Below are 18,066 nucleotides of genomic sequence, written 5' to 3'. Positions count from 1 at the left end.
GAATCTCGGGAGGACCACCATCTTAACCGCCTGCACCCTCCCTGCCATTGACAGGGCTACCATATCCCATCTCTTGAAATCTTCCTCCAACCGCGTTAAATTTAACCTGTGCAATGTGCCCCAATTCTTAGCTATCTGAATCCCCAGGTAACGAAAGTCTCTTGTTACCTTCCTCAACGGTAGGTCCTCTATTTCTCTACTCTGCTCCCCTGGATGCACCACAAACAGCTCACTCTTCCCCATGTTCAATTTATACCCTGAAAAATCCCCAAACTCCCCAAGTATCCGCATTATTTCTGGCATCCCCTCCGCAGGATCCGCCACATATAGTAGCAAATCGTCCGCATACAAAGATACCCGGTGTTCTTCTCCTCCCCTAAGTACTCCCCTCCACTTCTTGGAACCCCTCAGCGCTATCGCCAGGGGCTCAATCGCCAGTGCAAACAGTAATGGGGACAGAGGGCATCCCTGCCTTGTCCCTCTATGGAGCCGAAAATATGCCGATCCCCGTCCATTCGTGACCACACTCGCCACTGGGGCCCTATACAATAGCTGCATCCATCTAACATACCCCTCTCCAAAACCAAATCTCCTCAACACCTCCCACAAATAATCCCATTCCACTCTATCAAATGCTTTCTCGGCATCCATCGCCACTACTATCTCTGTTTCACCCTCTGGTGGGGCCATCATCATTACCCCTAACAGCCTCCGTATATTCGTGTTCAGCTGTCTCCCCTTCACAAACCCAGTTTGGTCCTCGTGAACCACCCCCGGGACACATTCCTCTATTCTCATTGCCATTACCTTGGCCAGGACCTTGGCATCCACATTTAGGAGGGAAATTGGTCTGTAGGACCCGCATTGTAGCGGGTCCTTTTCCTTCTTTAAGAGAAGCGATATCGTTGCTTCAGACATAGTCGGGGGCAGTTGTCCCCTTTCCTTTGCCTCATTAAAGGTCCTCGTCAGTACCGGGGCGAGCAAGTCCAAATATTTTCTATAGAATTCGACTGGGAATCCGTCCGGTCCCGGGGCCTTTCCCGTCTGCATACTCCTAATTTCTTTCACCACTTCTTCTACCTCAATCTGTGCTCCCAGTCCCACCCTTTCCTGCTCTTTCACCTTGGGAATTTCCAGCCGATCCAAAAAGTCCATCATTCTCTCCCTCCCATCCGGGGGTTGAGCTTCATATAATTTTTTATAAAATGTCTTGAACACTTCATTCACTCTCTCCGTTCCCCGCTCCATCTCTCCTTCCTCGTCCCTCACTCCCCCTATTTCCCTCGCTGCTCCCCTTTTCCTCAATTGGTGTGCCAGCAACCTGCTCGCCTTCTCCCCATATTCATAGTACACCCTGTGCCTTCCTCCATTGTGCCTCTGCAGTGCCTGTAGTCAGCAAGTCAAATTCCACATGCAGCCTTTGCCTTTCCCTGTACAATCCCTCCTCCGGTGCTTCCGCATATTGTCTGTCCACCCTCAAAAGTTCTTGCAGCAACCGCTCCCGTTCCTTACTCTCCTGCTTCCCTTTATGTGCCCTTATTGATATCAGCTCCCCCCTAACCACCGCCTTCAACGCCTCCCAGACCACTCCCACCTGGACCTCCCCATTGTCATTGAGTTCCAAGTACTTTTCAATACATCCCCTCACCCTTAGACACACCCCCTCATCCGCCATTAGTCCCATGTCCATTCTCCAGGGTGGGCGCCCTCCTGTTTCCTCCCCTATCTCCAAGTCCACCCAGTGTGGGGCGTGATCCGAAATGGCTATAGCCGTATACTCCGTTCCCCTCACCTTCGGGATCAATGCCCTACCCAGCACAAAAAAGTCTATGCGCGAATAGACTTTATGGACATAGGAGAAAAACGAGAACTCCTTACTCCTAGGTCTACTGAATCTCCACGGGTCCACACCTCCCATCTGCTCCATAAAATCTTTCAGCACCTTGGCTGCTGCCGGCCTCCTTCCAGTCCTGGACTTCGACCTATCCAGCCCTGGTTCCAACACCGTGTTAAAGTCTCCCCCCATTATCAGCTTTCCCGTCTCTAGGTCCGGAATGCGTCCTAACATCCGCCTCATAAAATTGGCATCATCCCAGTTCGGGGCATACACGTTTACCAAAACCACCGTCTCTCCCTGTAGTTTGCCACTCACCATCACGTATCTGCCCCCGTTATCCGCCACTATAGTCTTTGCCTCGAACATTACCCGCTTCCCCACTAATATAGCCACCCCCCTGTTTTTCGCATCTAGCCCCGAATGGAACACCTGCCCCACCCATCCTTTGCGCAGCCTAACCTGGTCTATCAGCTTCAGGTGCGTTTCCTGTAACATAACCACATCTGCTTTAAGTTTCTTAAGGTGTGCGAGTACCCGTGCCCTCTTTATCGGCCCGTTGAGCCCTCTCACGTTCCACGTGATCAGCCGAGTTGGGGGGCTTCCCACCCCCCCCCCCCCCCTTGCCGATTAGCCATCATCTTTTTCCAGCTTCTCACCCAGTTCCCACGCAGCTGTATCTCCCCCAGGCGGTGCCCCCCCGCCCATCCTCTCCCGTACCCGCTCCCCCCTTTCCCCAGCAGCAGCAACCCAGTAATTCCCCCCTCCCACCCCCCCCGCTAGCGTAATTACTCCCCCCATATTGCTCCCAGAAGTCAGCAAACTCTGGCTGACCTCGGCTTCCCCCCGTGACCACGGCTCGCACCGTGCGACGCCCCCTCCTTCCTGCTTCTCTATTCCCGCCATAATTATCATAGCGCGGGAGCCAAGCCCGCGCTTCTCCCTTGGCCCCGCCCCCCATGGCCAACGCCCCATCTCCTCTCCCTCCCCACCTCCCCCCATCACCCCCTGTGGGAGAGAGAAAAGTTACCACACCGCAGGATTAGAACATAAAACCCCTCTTCGCCCCCCACATTCGCCCCACCACTTTGTCCAAACGTTCTTTTTAATAATCCACTCATTCCAGTTTTTCTTCTACAATAAAAGTCCACGCTTCATCCGCCGTCTCAAAGTAGTGGTGCCTCCCTTGATATGTGACCCACAGTCTTGCCGGTTGCAGCATTCCAAATTTTATCTTCCTTTTATGAAGCACCGCCTTGGCCCGATTAAAGCTCGCCCTCCTTCTCGCCACCTCCGCACTCCAGTCTTGATAAACGCGGATCACCGCGTTCTCCCATTTACTGCTCCGAGTTTTCTTCGCCCATCTAAGGACCATTTCTCTATCCTTAAAACGGAGGAATCTCACCACTATGGCTCTGGGAGTTTCTCCTGCTCTCGGTCCTCGCGCCATAACTCGGTATGCTCCCTCCACCTCCAACGGACCCGCCGGGGCCTCCGCTCCCATTAACGAGTGCCGCATCGTGCTCACATATGCCCCGACGTCCGCACCCTCCACACCTTCAGGAAGACCAAGAATCCTCAGGTTGTTCCTCCTTGCGTTATTTTCCAGTGCCTCCAACCTCTCCACACATCGTTTCTGATGTGCCTCCTGTATCTCCGTCTTCACCACCAGGCCCTGTATATCGTCCTCATTCTCGGCTGCCTTCGCCTTCACGACCCGGAGCTCCCGCTCCTGGGTCTTTTGTTCCTCCTTTAGCCCTTCGATCGCCTGTAGTATCGGGGCCAACAGCTCTTTCTTCATTTCCTTTTTTATCTCTTCCACGCAGCATTTCAAGAACTCTTGTTGTTCAGGGCCCCATGTGAAACTGCCACCTTCCGACGCCATCTTGGTTTTTGCTTGCCTTCCTTGCCGCTGTTCCAAAGGATCCGCTGCAATCCGGCCACTTTCCTCTCCTTTTTCCATCCGTGTCCAGGGGGAATTCCCTTCTGGTTTACCGCACGGTGTTTTTAGCCGTTAAAATTGCTGTTGGGGCTCCTATCAAGAGCCCAAAAGTCCGTTCCACCGGGAGCTGCCGAAACGTGCGACTTAGCTGGTCATCGCCGCACCCGGAAGTCAGCCATCCCCTTTTTTAACCTATCTCCTCGCCCAGGTCTCACGCACCCGTCTGTCCCCCAGACGGCGCCCTCCCGTCCCAACCACCTCGTCTTGTATCAGCTCCCCCTTACTCTCAGCAGCAGCAACCCAGTTAACCCCCCCCCCCCCCCCTTAGATCCCCCTCTAGCTTGATTACTCCCCCCATATTGCTTCCGGAAGTCAGCCAACTCTGGTTGACCTCGGCTTCCCCCGTTCATCCTTTGACCTCCCTGCGTGTGAGGCTCCCTTCCTTCCTGCGCCCTTTTTCCCGCCATAGTTTCCATAGCGCGGGAAAATACCCGCGCATTCCTCTCGGCCCCGCCCCTAATGGCGCAGTTCCCTCTTTCCCCTTCCCTGTCCCCTTTTTCCACCGGCGCCCACATTTCCTCATGTCCCCCACATCGGGGGGAGAAAAATTCCCCGTCCAACATTATTATACATCAGCCCTCCCCTCTCCCCACTTTACATTTCTGTGCCACCACCTCGCTACCCCTCTCCGGGCACTAATTTCTCAAGTCTAGTCCAATTTCTCTTCCTGAATGAATGTCCATGCCTCCTCCGCCGTCTCAAAGTAATGGTGTTTGCCCTGATGTGTGACCCACAATCTCGCCGGCTGCAGCATCCCAAATTTGACTTTCTTCCTATGGAGCACCGCCTTGGCCCGGTTGAAACTCGCCCTCCTTCTTGCCACCTCCGCACTCCAGTCTTGATACACGTGTATCACCGCGTTCTCCCACTTGCTACTCCGTGTCTTCTTAGCCCAGCTCAGGACCATCTCCCTGTCCCTGTAGCGATGGAACTTCACCACTATTGCTCTTGGTGTTTCCCCTGCCTTTGGTCTTCTCACGAGGACCCGGTACGCTCCCTCCACTTCCAGGGGGCCCGTTGGGGCCTCAGCTCCCATTAGAGTATGGAGCATCGTACTCACATGTGCCCCAGCATCAGCTCCCTCTGTTCCTTCGGGGAGACCTAAAATCCGTAGGTTCTTCCTCCTCGAGCTGTTCTCCAGGGCTTCCAGCCTTTCTATGCACCTCTTGTGTAGTGCCTCGTGCGTCCCCGTTTTTACCACCAGGCCCTGTATCTCGTCTTTGTTCTCGACTGCCTTTGCCTTCACTCCACAGAGCTCCATCGCCTGGACCTTTTGTGTTTCCTTTAGTCCCTCGATTGCCAGTAACATCGGCGCCAGCACCTTTCTTGAGCTCCTCCACACATCGTCGGAGGAACTCCTGCTGTTCCGGGCCCCATACCATCTGGGCTCCCTCGGCCGCCATCTTGCTTCTCCCTTCTCTTCTCTGCCGCTGCTCCAAAGGATTCTCCGCAATCTGGCCGCTGCTGTCGCTCCTTTCCATCCACACCCGGGGGGACTCCTTCCTTTGTCACCTCACACTGGGTTTGGCCGCAAAAAATTTCCGTTGGGGCTCCCGATAAGAGCCCAAAAGTCCGTTGAAACTGGAGGTGCCGAAACGTGCGGCTTAGCTGGTCATCGCCGCAACCGGAAGTCCCAAAAATGCCTTCTTTCCCGCTGTTACCAGATTCCTGAATGATCCTCTTCCAGACTGAACTCTCCATGCATCTTCTCTACTGTGTAGTACTACATGCCATATGCTTCACCGATGTCTATGTATTTACATTGTGTATTTACTGTATGTCCTATGTTTTTCATGTATGGAATGATCTGCCTGACTGTATGCGGAACAATATTTTTCACTGTACCTCAGTACACGTGACAATAAATCTAAATCAACTGAGCTTTACCAGCATATTCTGTTTTTATTTCAGATCTCCGAGTATCTGCATGATTTTGGTTTTATTTAAATGCTGTTAGGTGGACCTTTGACCCAGTAACGGTGAAGGAATTATAATGGCTGGGATTCTCCGAGCCCGTGCCAGGTCGGAGAATCGGTGGTGATGCGGGAAATTCCTGCCATGCCACTCCGACGCCGGGGTGCGATTCTCCGGTGACCGGCGATTCTCCGCGGTCGAATTCCCCGAGTTCCGCCGCGTGGTTCCAACCTGGTACTACGGTGGCCGTCCTGGTGCGGGGGCGGGGAGATCAGACTCCGGGGGGTGCCTCCACGGCATCTAGGCCGTAATCTGGAGGGGGCCTACATCCTTCTGCGCGGGCCCGCTGTAGGGCTCCGCATGTTGCGTGGAAGACGGCCACCACTGCATGCGCCGGCACGGAGACGGCCATCACGCGCATGCGCGGACCCGCGCTGGCAGTGCAGGGCCGCGTATCGACACCGGAGCTGCGTGGAGCACTCCGGCGCAGTGCTGGCCCCGAGGGCCGCTGAATCGCTGGGCCAGGAGGCCTGTTGACGCCTGCGTGCACTACTCCGGCATTTACGCTGGCGTCAACACTTGGCCGAGGTTTCGGAAAATCTCGACCAGTATATTTCCAAGTTAAGATGGTATGTGACTTGGCGGGAGGGGGGGGGGGGGGGGGAGGGGGTAACTTGTAGATAGTAGTGCCTGCATGCGCCTGCTCGCCACGCCCCTCTGGCGGTAAAGGTCATGGATCTGGATAGTACTGCCGAAGAAGCCTTTGAAAGTTGTTGAAATGCATGCTGTAGATAGTACACATCTACGGTGTGCCAGTGATGGAGAAAGTGAATATTTAAGATTGTGGATGGTTGCCAATCAAGAGGGCAGAATTGTTCTTCACTTTGAGCTTTGAGTATTGTTGGAGCTGCATTCATCCAGGCAAGTAGAGAGTATTCCATCATATTCCCGACTGGTGCCTTGCAGAGTAAGCAGAGCCACGGGGAAGTCAGGTGGTCAGCTACTCACCCAGAATATCCAGCCTCTGGCCAGTTCTTGCAGTCACAAAATTTGAAGTAGGTCCTGGACCATCCACTAGGCACTTCTGGGTGAAAATGGTTGACAACACTTTATCCCTGGGCCGCATTCTCCGCTTCGCAATGTCGGAAGTGAGAATCACGATTGGGCAGAGAACTGTGCTAAATGGAACCAATTATGACACCATGTTCAGGTCCCTCGCTAGTTGTGATATCAGAGTTTGTGCCCCATGCCAGCAGGTCCCTGCAAAACCCTCAACGTCTGACTCCTGCCCACGGTAGCATTTTCCACCATCCACTTAGGTGATCCCTGCATGCGAGCTGGCTATTCCATCACACGGTCCCATTGAATCCCTGGGGTGGCAGAGATGAGGACGGTTGGGGTGAGGGTGGGACATCAGAGTGGTGAGCGCTGGCTGAACTACGGTCCCTGAGCCAAGCCCACCCACAAACGCCCCCCTGTGGCCGGTCTAGACCAGCCCACCCCTCACACCCTTCTGATACTTGTGTGGTGAGTACCAGATAGTGTCCCAGGAGCCTCTTCATTAAAGTTCCCAACTGTGGTGAGTGTCTCTGGGATGGTGAAGGATTTTGGAGACAGCTGTGACGGTAAGTCAGTGTCATCATTGGACTTGGGTTGATGGCCTTATCCCTGTCGGTGTCATCCTCGTTGCTACTCGCTGCCCAGGGCTCTAGCTGGGGGAGGAGGACACCAGAGGAGGAGGACACCCATCACCAGCAGGCCCTGCAAAACGCAAGACAGTATGCATGGTTAGACTGCATGCCCGAGGGGTGGGGTGTGTGATATGGGAGTGAGGATGGTGTGGGGGTGAGGTTGGTGTAAGGGTGAGAGTGCCGTGAGGGTGAGAGTGTTGTACGGGTGAGGATGGTGCAGGGTGGTGTTGGGGTGGGGAGTGACACACGTCACGGGGAACCGTAACTCGGCGGGGTCTGACTTCCTCGCCCGAGGCCGATCTCCAACCCAGCGACTGCTGTGAGACAGCTCAAAATTTTGGCACAAGTCCCCAGTTGTTGGTGAGAGCAGGGTCAACACTGCTGGGAGTGCCTTCGTAATGTCTGGTACCCAGGTTAAAGAAGAGTGGCGTTACAGTTTGATATAAATGTTCGGCCATTTCAAAGGATAATTAAGAATCAAACTCATTGCTGTGGGTCTGAAATCAGAACAGACCAGGTAAGAACCTTAGTGAACCAGATGGGGATTTTTTTAAATGAGAAGTTAATAATTCCATGGCCATTATTAAAGACATTCGCTTATTATTCCAGATTTACCTGATTAATTGAATTTACATTCCACAAATATCATGTTGGGATTTGAATTCATGTCTCCAAATCATTAGTTAAGGCCTACAGGTTAAAGTCAAGTAACATAACTACTAAACTAACAACCTGGTTGGGGGAAGGGTGGTAGTGTAATACAGAATAACAACGAACATTGCTTATGCAGGCGGGCTGGTTGCAAAATATGTGGAAAGGACAGACTTGATGGGCCAGGTGCACTTTTATTGTTATTTTCCATATATTTTGTCTGTTAGATGGTTGTCGTATTTTGTTCACACTAGAATGGATAACACGACAGGACAAAGCAATAGAGAAGCATTGTATAATAACTTTTAAGAAATATTTTAAATAGTATATGTCACATTTGACACTTACATCTGGTCATTCAACTTTTAATGAGTTAGATCCTTGACCAGGAAAAAATGTTAAATATATTTTGCTTTTACTTATTGTCAGTTTCCACCTTACTAAATTGATAGCAAATGTTCAGTTCCAATTGGAAGCTCATTTCTGTCATATGATACTGGGGAGAGATGTACTCTGAATGAGATCACTCCCATCAATAAAATGTAAATGCATCTGGTTGACTCAAATGCAATAAGGCTTTGATAAAAAGGTCATTATTCTGGTAGAATTACTAAAACACAGGATGGATACACATAAACATGTTTGTTCCCAGAAGGGAAAAAACAACTTTAATATTGATTACTTTTAAATTGAATTTTTTGAATTTGCTTATTTTTAAGCAGGTTGATGAAAAAAAACTGACAACATGTAGATATGTTGCACTGGGGGTTTAAAGTGGTATTTTAACAAATATAGAATGACATGGAAGCAGAAAAATGACCTTCTCCATTCCTTTTGTTTTCCGGTTTAATTTTACAATCATTTTCTTGGCAGACCTTGAACATCTGGAATTAGGGCATAGCTGCACAATTAAGTCTCACAATAGCATGCTGTGCACACATATTCAACCACTTATTTAGCATGTGCATGTGAAGCTTATGCACCTATTAAAAAAAAAATTTAGAGTGCCCAATTATTTATTTTCCCCAATTAAGGGCCAATTTGGTGTGGCCAATCCACCTAACCTACACATCTTTGGTTGTGGGGGTGAAACCCACGCAGACACGGGGAGAATGTGCAAACTCCACACAGACAGTGACCCAGGGCCGGGATTTGAACCCGGGTTATCAGCAGACTGCAGTGCTAACCACTGTGCCACGTGCTGATGCACCTATAAGTACCCTTTTGCTTCACCTCTCTAACCAAAGAGCTACACCCAAAACACAAAATCTACAACTTAACCAGAAATGTCAAGTTACCGCTTTATAAAGAATAGGAAAAAGCCATTCAGCCTCTCGTGCGTCACATCATTGCTGACCTGTGCCTCAACTCTGTTAACTTGCTTTTGCTCCATATCTCGTTATTGTTATTTAACAAAAAAATATGATCAAGTTCAATCTTGAAAAATTACAATTGGGCCCCAGAATCCCCAGCCTGTGGGAGAATGTTTCAGATTTCCACAATCCTTTGTAAGAAAGAGTGCTTCCTGGTTTCACGCTTAAATGGTCCAGCTCTAATTTTAAGTTATTTCCTTCATTGCTCTGTATCCTGCTACCCTTCCCACCACCACCAGAGGAAAGTTTCTTTCTATCTACCCTATCAAATTCTAATCATTATAAGCACTTCAATCAGATCATCCTTAAACCTTCTAAACTCAAGGGAATACAAACCAAATTGATGCAACACACATACAAGTCCTGGTAGCATTCTGAGCTGTATCCCTCCAAGGTCAATGTATCCTCCCTCAACGTATCATGCCCAAAATTAAACATTGGGCTCCATCTCACTGAAGCATGAGTTCCTCACTTTTGAATTAAAAACTAATTGAGGACAGCATTTCATTATCTCAATAACGCAAGATCCTTTTCTCCTTGATTTGTTCACATTTGTAGCTCACTAAAGAGACTATTCTTCATATATACCAAGTCTGTACAGCAAATAAAGCCAAGCCTAATTTGATCAACATGTAATATTTACACATACACATACCAGGAGTAGAAATCCTCCCTTTTAAAGATACTGGGCTGGATTCTCCGTTTGGGGGTCTATGGGCTGAATTCTCTGATTTTGAGGCTATATCCGGAGGAAGCGTCTAGTTTTACAACGAAAAAGTTGGCGCCGCCCCCGCACTGATACTCCGTCTGGTGGGGGGCCAGCAGCCGTGCCATGTAAAGCACGGCTCTACCTGCAGATACAGATAGAGAATTGCTGGGTCCGTGGCCGCGCATGGGCACGGTGGCGACCGCGCCATACAACATAGCGCCAGCCGCGCACGGACCCAGCCTGCAGATAGTGCCCCCTGTAACCCCCCTTGCCACCCCCCCCCACCCCCCAAAGTCCCCCCAGCCCCTGCCGAAGCCCCCCAACCCCCGGCAGCGGAAAGGCTCCTCCCAGACCGTGGCAATGCTGGACACGGTCCGCAGCTGCCACGCGAGGTCCCTGAAAACTGAGAGGATACGGGACCGACGGCGTCGGGAAGTCGGCCCATTGGGGGGTGGAGCATCAGGGGAGGGCCTCAGGTGACGTCCTGAGGCCACCCCAACAGCGTGCGGCACACTCAGCAATTACGCCGGTTCGGAGGCGGTGGAGCCGCCGAAAAACCGCACTACTCAACATTTCGGCGTAAAAACGGATTCTCCGGCCAATCGGCGAAAGCGATTTCGGCGTCGGCAATCAGAGAATCCCGCTCTATGTTCTCGCACCGGCACAGAATTGTATGGAATTTGCATTTCCGCAGAGAGCGCAGTTAAGTCAAATTTCAGGTGATGCAAATGGACCAGTACGCTGCCCACATGAAATGCAAACGATTCCCGGCCTCGCTGGCTTTTGATTTGCTGGAGGCGGGATTCACGTTAAAGTGCCTTTATTATTGTCACAAGTAGGCTTACATTAACACCGCAATGAAGTTACTGTGAAAATCCCCTAGTCGCCACACTCTGGCGCCTGTTCGGGTACACTGAGGGAGAATTCAGAATGTCCAAATTACCTAACAGCATGTCTTTTGGGACTTGTGGGAGGAAACCGGAGCACCCAGAGGAAACCCACATAGACACGGGGAGAACATGCAGACTCCGCACAGACAGTGGCCCAAGCCTGGAATCGAACCATGGACCCTGGTGCTGTGAATCAACAGTGCTAACCACTGTGCTACCGTGCCGGCCAAATGTGCTCCACCCACCACACACTCTCATTCCAGCCGAGAAGATGGCTTGACAGAGACATGCTCACGATTGCGGGAGTCCGAAGTTGACGACTACTGGATGCCATCGAGAAGAGGAGGAACACCCTCATCCCCAGGTTACGGCAGAGTCTGAGCCTGCCCTATTGAACAGCACCTGGGAAGAGGTGGCAGAAACTGTCAGTACTGCCCAAAATAACCAGGAGGACTGGCACACAAAACCGCAAGAAGGTGAATGACCTCCTTGGGGCAGCTTGGGTGAGTCTCCCCCTCTGTGCTCCTGGCATCACCCGCCGCCCCCCAACTTCCTGGGGCCAACAATACCTCATCTGCCAGCATCTCCCTTACAACCTACCCTCCACCAAAACCCAACACATGTATGGTCTGTTTTGGCCAAGAGCCTTGAACAAAAATGTCACCAGCTACAGACTCCCACCGAACTCCCCACCCAGCGGCTCACCATGGCCTTTCTACGTCCCCAAGGATAAGACGGCCTATAATAGGCGTGAGCGCCAGAAGATGGGAGGGGGGCATCCCAGACACACGGGACCACACCACAGCTGGGAGGAGGGCCATTCAACCCATGTGGGAGAGAGGGCTGTGGCAGCGATGGAGGTTGGTATGCGCCAAACAAATGCAATGCTGATGTCCCTATAGCTAGTGAGTCACCCCTCTTCCACAGACCATTCCTTCCCAGGATCTCACCCATGTCTTTTGTTTTGCAGAATCGCCATATGATGAGTCTGGGCCATTGGGGGTCGTTGTCCCCCAGCCACATCCCCAGCACACCCTGGAGCATTATACCGGGGTAGACTCCGACTTCTCGACACTGCTGTCACGATCGCCCTCCACCATCACAGAGGCTGTCAACTTGGTGGGGCATTTTAGTGAAGAAGCTCCTCAGTGGGAAATGTTCATGAAGAGGCTCCTGGGTCACCTTCTGGTGCGCACAACACACGAGCTACAGCACATTAGGTGGAGGCACAGATTCCCGAGGAAGTAGACAGTCGGAGGGCTGCCGAGTCCCAGGAAACAGCTGTCATCCCAGGAAACAACTGTGTCGTGCTTCTGGAAAGTATGATGCCATCATTGGTGCAGATGCAATGGCAGAGCCAGAATCTGCAGGAGAGGGTGTCAGCAACTTTCCAGTGCCTGCAGGTACAGCTGGAGGAGATGTTGTGACAATGTGTGGTACCCATAGCATCAAATGTTAAGAAATCCCAAGTACTCATCCAGGCACTTTTTAAAGGGTGTGAGGGAACCTGCCTCCACTACTCTCCCAGGCAGTGCATTCCAGACCATCACTACCTCTGCATAAAAAGGTTTCCCCTCAAATCCCCCCTGAACATCCCACCCCTCACCTTGAACTTGTATCCCCTCGCAACCGACCCTTCAACTAAGGGAAACAGCTGTTCCCTATCCACCCTGTCCATGCTCCACATAATCTTGAACAGTTTGATCAGTCTTCTCTGCTCCAGCGGAAACAACCCAAGCTATTCAACCTCTCTTCATAACTAAAATATTCCATCACAGGCAACATCCTGATGAAATATCTCTGCACCCGCTCCAGTGCAATCACATCTTTCCAATAATGTGACGACCAGAACTGCACACAGTACTCCTGCTGTGGCCTCACCAATGTTCTATATAACTCCAACATGACTCTCTTGCTTTTGTAATCTATGCTACGATTGATAAAGGCAAGTGTACCATATGCCTTTTTCACCACCCTATTAACCTGCCCTTCTGCCTTCAGAGATCTATTTACAAACACACCAAGATCTCTTTTTTCCTCAGGACTTCCCAGTGCGTTGCCATTCATTGAATATTTCCTTATCAAATTGCTCCTTCCAAAGTGTAACACCTCACACTTTTCAAGATTAAATTCCAGCTGCCACATTTCTGCCCATTTGAACATCCCGTCTATATCTTCCTGCAACACAAGACTCTCAGCCTCACTGTTTTTAAACATTTTTTTTTATTCTCCTCCTTTTTCACATTTTCTCCCACATCAACAATAAACAATAATCAACAAGATATGTCAGTCCCCATAATAACAACGATCCCATCCGCCCACCAACCCCCAAACCTCAACCCGCCTGTTTACATAAACAAATGACAAAAAGGAATCAGGGATTACCCGTAGTCACCCTTAATCTCCATGGCTCTCCACCCCCCCAACCAACGCCATCCAGCCTCTAAGAGAGTACCGTACATGATACCCCAAAGTTGTACCCCCCCCCCCCCCCCCCAAAGTCTCCAGCTCCTCCCGTCCAATGCCTCTTGTAAAACTCCTCCTCCCAACCGCGGTTCCCTCCCCCAACCTCGGTTCCCTCCCCCCAACTTTCCACCCCGGCTAGACCACTTGGACCCCGTTCTGTCAGGCTCCGATGGCCGCAGCCCCTCCCCCACCTCACTCCCGTTCACCGGCCAGCGTGGAGGCCCCCGCCCGGGTCCCTTTCCCCCTTGCCCGGCCCTAGGAAGGCCCAAAGATCCCCTTTTAGCACACAAACCCCGCATATCCACCTACACCCCAAAGAGCCCTCCTTTCGAATGAAAGTCCTGTCCCTTCCCTTGTCCAAATATATGCAACATTGGCTCCTTTAGCTTCTACACCCGCGCGCAGTGATACAAAAAAAAGAAAATACAGTCATGAGGTTACATCGGCACATGACCATTCCTCAATTTGTCAGTTCTGCCACAGTCCTTCTGCCTTCGCAAACTCCTCCGCTGCTTCCGCCGTTCCAAAATAAAAGTCCCTGAGCCTGTAAGTCACCCTCAGCTTCGCTGGATATACAATGCCGCACTGTACCTTGCCAATGTACAGTGCCCTCTTCACCTGGTTGAAGGCAGCCCGCCTCTTCGCCAGCTCCACCGTAAAGTCCTGGTATACACGTATACCAGCTCCAGCCCACTGTACCACCCGCTTCTGTTTGGCCCAGCTCAGGACCTTCTCCTTCACACTGTACCTACGGAAGCACAGAGTCACTGCCCTTGGCGGCTCACTCGCCTTTGGTACAGGCCTCCACGACCGATGAGCCCGATCCAGTTCATATCGGGAGGGGTCCACCCCCTCCCCCAGTAGTTTTGCCAGCATCGCGGCAAGATACTCAGTCGGCTTCGGTCCTTCAACTCCTTCGGGCAGCCCCACGACCCTCAAATTCTGTCGCCTGGATCTGTTTTCCAGATCTTCCATTTTTCCTCTCAGATTCTTGTTCGTGTCCATCACCTTCCACATCTCCTTTCCCATCGAGGCAAGTTGATCACCGTGCTGCAATACCGTCTCCTCCACTTCCTTCAGCGCCTCCCCTTGCTCTCGCACCTCCGCCACTGCGCTCGCCACCGCCGTCTTCACCGGGGAAACCGTCTCCTCCACCAGCACATTCAAAACCTCCCTCATCTCCTTCCTCACCATCTCCATACATTTCTCAATCTGCGCCAACTGCTTTTGGAATTCCGCAGCCATCACCTTAGTTAGTTCTTCAGCCATAAGCACTGCGGCCTCCCATGGTGCTCCAGCCTCCATTTTCTTTGTTGACCCCGCGATGACCTTTCCCCTCTCCAATGGACTTTCAGCCACTTTTTTCCCGGCCGTTCTTTTGGTGATTTTCGACATCCTTCTTCTCCTTGCGCTATCCCCCGACTTTTACTGCCGTCGCTGGCCCTAGGACCGGGCCTTACTCCGCGAAAATGCCGTTCCCGAACGGGAGCCTTCCAATGTGCGGCTGCCTCCCGCCCGCCGTCACCGGAAGTCCTCAGCCTCACTGTTAACCACCCGGCCTATCTTTGTGTCATCCACAAATTTACTGATCCTATCCCTCACATAGTCATTTAAGTCTTTATATTAATGACGAGAAATAGGGGACCCAGCACAGATCCCTGTGGTACTCCACTGGACACTGGCTTCCAGTCACTGAAGCAGCCGTTTGAAATCACCCCCCCCCCCGTTTCCTACAGCTCAGCCAGCTTTGAATCCACCTTATCAAGTTCCCCTGTATCCCATGAAATGAAATGAAATGAAAATCGCTTATTGTCACAAGTAGGCTTCAATGAAGTTACTGTGAAAAGCCCCCAGTCACCACATTCCGGCGCCTGTTCGGGGAGGCTGGTACGGGAATTGAACCGTGCTGCTGGCCTGCTTGAAAAGCCAGCGATTTAGCCCAGTGTGCATTTGCCTTCTTTCTATGTCTCCCATGTGGGACCTTGTTTAGTGCTCTGCTGAAATCCGTGTAAACTACATCAATTGCACTACCCTCATCTACACACTTAGTTACATGCTCAATAAATTCAATCAAATTTGTTAGGCATGACCTCCCTCTGACAAAGCCAAGCTGACAATTCCTGATCAAACCTGGTCTCTCCTTCAGAATTTTCTCCATTTGTTTCCCTCTGCAGTGGCTGTGTGTGGTCTATCCACGGTTTGATACAGGTTTAGCATAACTTCCCTCTTTTTCAAATCCATCCCTCCAGAAATAAAGTCTGGTGCTGGGTGTGCTTTTTTAAAGACCTTGATAACCCATGGTGCAACTTTAAGCAATTGATATATTTGTGCTCAAGATCCCTCTGATGTTCTACTGCATTGAAACTTGCACCTTCCTAGTAACAAGTGGCCTCCCTATTCTTCCCATCAAAATGTACAATCTCATTATTCTACATTTTGTCCATTATTTGCTCATTCTGCAAGTTTATTAATATCCCCCTGTAATTTGTTGCTGTCCCCCTCAGGATTGACTATCCTCTCCAGTCTGATGTTATCCATAATTCCAAAAGTCCAAATTGTTCTCTCTACTTTGTCTTGAAGCCAGCTAGCAATCCATTCAGCTACTTGTCCCTTGACTCCACATTCTCGGACCTTATTCATTAGCCTATTATGCGGCAATTTATCAAAGGCCTTTTGAAAATCCAGATAAATTACAGGTTCTGTATTACTATTGTCTACTCTCTCTGTTACCTCCATAAACAAATTCAACAAGTTTAGTCAAGCAAGATTTCCCCTTTTAAGATCCATGCTAACGTGTTCTTCTGTTCTCTCTTTTATTAGAAATTCCATTATTCTTCCTGCTACTGATTTTAAGATAACTGGCCTATATTTGCAGGGCATGTTCTGTCTACTTCATAAATATAGGAATTATATCAGCCATTTGGCAGTCCTCTGGCATTACACCTTTTTCTAATGTATCATTCAATATGTGTAATAATGTCTCTGCCATCTCTTCCCTGAGTTCTTGTAAAATACCTGGATGAAATCCATCCAGACAAGAACACGACTGCGTAGCTGAAAAATTCTGATTCAGAATAATTTTATACCCGATTATTTTGATGTTATTTTATATCTGTATACAGATTTAAATAATCTTCCTTGAGTTTTGTTTCTTCTGATTATTTAGAAACATAATTCCAAAACAATCCATCAATATCATCAACTCAGATTTCTTTATCTACTGCACTTAATTTCCATTAAAAAGTAATTTATGGGAGGAACAGCTAAACCTAAGAGAAAAGAATGGGGGGGGGGGGGGGGGAGAAGAGGGAAGAAGGAGGAGACAGGGAACAATAGAGGGGAACCAGAGAGAGATGGGAGGCGAGGGAATGAAAGCCGGAAGGAGAGCACAGGAAACGATAATAAACTCGGCAAATACAGGAACAGAGAGCAAGAAAATATGGGAGAAAGACGGGACGAATGGCCGAAGCGGTGGTGAACGCGCAACAACAACGGCAGCGAAAACTGTCTGGGGGAAGCAAGTAACAACACCAACACCAGATCCATTCTCGTATTGCCCTCTCTGTATTGGACATAACTACTGTAATTGTTTTCTGGCACCCAAATGTGTATATATACCTCCCCAGTCCCCCCCCCCCCACACACAAACATGTGCCTACTTATTTGTTAAACATAATATTGCTAACTGTACAGAGTTGCTGTTTTTGAGCTGATGTACAATATCCTACCAGTTTAAAAAATATATATATTTCAATCTGTGTACATAACTGTAAATATACTATGTTCAAAAACACAATAAAAAACATTTATTTTTTTAAAAATTGGATATATTGTGGAAACAACCATGATTGCTGTCCTCCCATGCTCAACTCCGCAAACTCAAATTATTCAAAACACTTACACCCAAACCTGATTCCACACCAAGTCTTCTTTGGTTATCATACCCATTCCTGTTGCGTTTCACTGGCTCCAACCCAGCACACTGTATCATGTGTCTCGTTTAAAAATATCTCACAGTTCCAACACTTCCTACCTTTAGCAAAGTTGTCCTCAGCACTGTATTTTTTTTTTTCTTTATTCGTTCATGGGACATGAGTGTCGCTGGCTGGACCAGCATTTATTGCCCATCCCTAATTGCCCTTGAGGGGGAAGTTAAGAGTCAACCACGTTGCTGTGGGTCTGGAGTCACATGTAGGCAGACCATAAGAGTGGCAGATTTCCTTTCCGAAAGAACATTAGTGAACCAGATGGGATTTTTATGATAATCAGCAATGGTTTCATTGTCATCATTAGACTTTAATTCCCATTTAATTAGACTTTAATTCCCATCAGTAGAGCATTACCCTGGGTTTCTGGTTTATTAGTCCAGTGACAATACCACGACACTGCTGCCTCCCCAGTGGATGTGCTCAGCTCTTCCAACTCCAGCTTCCTGTTCACTCTGTGCCAATCCAACTTCAGTATTTCATCTTCTGCAGTTTAGCCTCGAGCCACCTTGGCCTTACACTCTGCAACTATCTCACTAAAGTCTCCATT

General features: G+C 49.9%; 1 protein-coding gene across 3 annotated transcripts in view; it reads right to left on the bottom strand.

Annotated features, from left to right (window-relative positions):
• rnf130 (ring finger protein 130) overlaps window positions 1-18,066 on the bottom strand; it is a 282,069-nt gene that overhangs the window by 68,658 nt on the left and 195,345 nt on the right. The gene's annotated exons all lie outside the window — the stretch shown is intronic.

The sequence above is a fragment of the Scyliorhinus torazame genome, chromosome 7 (assembly GCF_047496885.1).
Source record: "Scyliorhinus torazame isolate Kashiwa2021f chromosome 7, sScyTor2.1, whole genome shotgun sequence".
Taxonomy (NCBI): domain Eukaryota; kingdom Metazoa; phylum Chordata; class Chondrichthyes; order Carcharhiniformes; family Scyliorhinidae; genus Scyliorhinus; species Scyliorhinus torazame.
This window is presented reverse-complemented; position numbering and strand designations above follow the sequence as displayed.